This window comes from Vombatus ursinus, unplaced genomic scaffold (assembly GCF_900497805.2).
Source record: "Vombatus ursinus unplaced genomic scaffold, bare-nosed wombat genome assembly UNPS02007767.1, whole genome shotgun sequence".
NCBI lineage: Eukaryota > Metazoa > Chordata > Mammalia > Diprotodontia > Vombatidae > Vombatus > Vombatus ursinus.
In genome coordinates, this window is record NW_020947545.1 from 760 (window position 1) to 4,583 (window position 3,824).

At 43.4% G+C, this 3,824-nt stretch overlaps 1 long non-coding RNA gene across 1 annotated transcript; it reads right to left on the reverse strand.

Annotated features, from left to right (window-relative positions):
• Window positions 1-1,167: 1,167 nt before the first annotated feature.
• LOC114033985 lies at window positions 1,168-3,385 on the reverse strand. Its single transcript, XR_003568057.1, has 3 exons — window positions 3,311-3,385; window positions 2,495-2,554; window positions 1,168-1,221 (listed from the first exon to the last, which is right to left on the reverse strand). It is a non-coding gene; the product is annotated as an uncharacterized LOC114033985 (long non-coding RNA).
• Window positions 3,386-3,824: the final 439 nt, after the last annotated feature.

Consider the following 3,824-nt stretch of genomic DNA (forward strand, 5'->3'; position numbering starts at 1 on the left):
ATTGAACTTGTACAAAGGCCAGAGCAGAAGCAGAAGACAGTGTGATGTGAAGATTTCATTTCTATACCCAAGAGAAAAACCGCTCAACTACTTTCATAGCTCCATCTCAAACTGATACTGTCTTGCTCCCTGTTTCATCAGGATCAGTAATAAGGGACAGGGAACTCCAAGGACCTGGATTCAAATCCTGCCTCCCCTATTTACTGGTTGGAAGACTTCAAGTAATTCAATTGCTCTGAGCTTCTATTTTCTTATCACAAAAATAAGAGGCTTGGGTTAGATGGCTAGATGACCTCCAAGGGCCTGATGAGCTGTGAGACTGGAAGGGGTTGGTTTCTGCATTGCTGGAGAAAACCCTCCCACCCACAAAAACACAGATCTGTTGAAATTCTAAAGAAGAACACATCCTTCATCCATGCATTGGTGGAAACCCTTTTGGTCTCCAAATATGTTTTCAGCTTATACCATTCCAAGGAGATAATGAATGAATGAATGAATGAATGAATGATAAATTCTATCTATTTACTTATCTCTGTGTAAGGAAGAATTTTATGTCTTTATCTTGCTGAGTCCCAGTTCATGGCATTGGACAAAATTCCTTCTTTCCCTTCCCTACAGAAGAGGTAAGAACATGGTATAATGGGAGCCATCACACTTGGGTTGGAGGCCCAGATCCTACACTTATCCCTGAGCAACTGATGCCCATGGTCCACTTGAAGAAATTAATTTAGCTGTGTGACCATGGGGAAGTCATGACACCTGGAACTCAGTTTTCTCAACAGCATACAGGCACAACAATTCTCGCATTAAGGGGTTGTCATGGAGAAAGCACTTTGTAAATCTTGCTGTGTTCTTGAAATTGAAATTATTAAGGAAGAGGAATGGGAAGGAGGGGAAGGAAAAGAAGGAGAGTGGAGGAAATATCACAAGGTTGTGGTATCATCAATGATTCTAGGCCTCCCCAGGTCAAAAGAACCTTGTGGGTCTGCATTTCTAAATTGTATAGCTCATGAGCCCCCACCAGTGTGTTTACCTTAATTATCATCAGCCAGAGGATACAATTAGCTTAAAGCAAAGACATTCACTGAAATGGATAGTCAGGGGAGAGGAACTCACCGAGATCTTGGTAAAAATGTAAAGGAACAAAGAAAGGACAGACAGATAGATTTGTATGCGTGTCCCACCAAATCGCTTCCTCAGGTATTCTGGCATTGTCACCACCTGTAATGTATGCACAATATAAGATCAGTACTAGACAGGTCACATAGAAGTCTAAAAGACAGGAAACTACCCTTGTTGAAGATGGCATCAGTCCTTAATCCTGAGTTTCCGGGCCCCAGTTTAGTCATGGCTGGGATAGAGTCAGTTCTGACTTCTTTGTCTGAGACTGAAGATTCCCAGTGGGCTATTTACATATCGATAACAAAGATGATATATGATATACAAATAATAAAGATAATATAATAAAGAAACAAGTTTCTTCAGGTGCATAATTGGGAGTACATTCTGAACCCTGAAGAGCAAAGTTTTTTGTATACATATTCCTACAATCACACAATAACCACTTCCAGCTTCTATGGGAGGAGCAGAAGAAGAGAGAAAGGCTTATGCTGAAGAAGCAGAAAATGGAAATTACAATCTGAAGGGGATTAGACTTGTGATGAAGACCAGGGATTGAATTTGGGAAGGAGAAATTTGAGACAACTGCAGACTAGGTCAAAAGAAAACAACCTCTGTGAAAGGAGATGGAGGGATCAATGAGAAGGAGGAAAAGGATTAAGGAAGAAAGGTCCTGAAGGGCAGAACACAAAGAAAGGAGAAAACAGGTGGTGAGACAAGTACAGCCAGAAAGTAAAACAAACAGGTGAAGCAACTAAGCATTTGGTAAGAGAAGAGAAAGGACAGCAGTCAAGTTTTAGAAAGGAAAATAGTATCAGGCATCTCACACACATTTACACTCACGCTTTCAAGCACATGTCCAGAATCTTTCAGAAGCAGGCAAAAATTCTGAAACCAGCACTTAGGTTCACACTTACACACATTGAAACATCAACACAACTGGAGGTGAACACCTCCACACTCACACACATTCACACTTGTAGGCACACTCCCACACATTTCCACATATACACACAAATATTAAACTGTTGCATGCATTCACAAGCTCACTTGTGGGCAAACCACCTCTCTCATGCACACACAGACACTTTCTCACTAATTTGTAGCTTCCCCCATGCTGACACCAGATGACCACTTGTCAGGTGTGATGGAATTCTCATCCAGGTAGAAGATGGACTGTATGGGTTCTGAGGTCCTTTCCATCAGTGAAATCTTGTGGTTCTAGGCCAGTCAATATCTTGGGAACTCAGGGTCAAAGACCAGAGGCTAAGCTTTCTCTACCACTGGGAAAAGTCAACTGTGTTTCCATGGCTTCTATCAGCATACCTTCAACACTTGCAGGAAGGTAACCAAGTAGTAGACAACAAATACTCACCCCAGCCTTAATGTAGATTGGTACAAACACCCAGCCCAGGACAACCACAAGCACCAGGGCCTGAAACCAAGAAGGAATTCTTTAGAAAACAACATAATCTGTATCCCATCTTGGCCTATGCATTACCTGAAAATCCAATGACCCCAGAGGGTTTCAACTAAGATGGGTCAACAGATGACCTTGAGATGGCTTTTGGCATCCAGTACAATATCATTCAACCTTTCCTTCCCTTTGACCATAAAGAAGCTTAGGGATAGAATTTCTTGGACAGCACATATAGGCTGGAGGGCTCCCCATTCAATATCCCTGATGGAAACAGGACTTGGTGGGCAATGCAGAAGGACTCAGAAGTTTCCACATTCTCAGTAGAGACCAAAGGCTAGCAACAACTTTCCACAGTCCTCTGACCTCCAGATGAGACTACATCATTGCCATTAAAAGATAGTCTAATGAAAATGTTTAATGAGGAAAGGGCCACATCACTGACAAGAACTGATTGGGTGGGTTTGTAGGGTCAAAAGGAAGATAGAAGGAACCATGCTAATACTGCAAATTTGCTACATGACACATGCCAAGTCGTTTCTTCTCTCTGTGCCTTAATTTCCTCCTCTGTAAAATGAGGAGCTTGGCCTAAATAAGTCCCCTTCCCAACTCTGACATTCTCTGTTCTAGGGGCCCTCCCAGCCCTGACCTTCCCTGTTCTAAAACCCTTCCCAGCTCTGACATCCATGTTCTAAGGCCCTCTAAGCTCCAGCATTTTCTACTCTCTATCTGGAGCTGTTCCTCCTACTCCAACATTCCATGTCTTTTACTCACATTCCATTCAAAGCCTCCTATGGCGATGCCTGATGCTACTCCAGTCCCAGCCAATCCCACAAGCTGGCCACTGCCAATATTACTGGCAAAGAGAGAGGCACCGATCTGGAAGCAAATGATAAGGCAAGGTCAGAATCCCTCATGCTGGACTCTTGGAGATCATCTCATGACAGATTCATTCACTGGAGCTCTAGCCACCATCAGGAGACATGAAAAAGAGTGAGGACATAGCCAAAGCAGGGCTAAATCAGGACTCTGGGTCCTAACCTGGATGAGAACTCTCAAATGATGCTGATGAGAGCTATGAACAGGGCAGCGAGAAGGAGAGCATGGAGGAGCCAGACAGAAGACAATCCATCAGAAAATCTGTGCTTCCTTAGCACCACCCACTGTGTCCAGCCCTAGTCTTGGTGAGGCCATGGAGGCTGTAGCAGAAGCCCCCAAGCAACTCATGATCTCATTGGGAAGAGAAGACTCATGAGTGTGAAACAGGGAACAAAACCAAGCTGCCTTT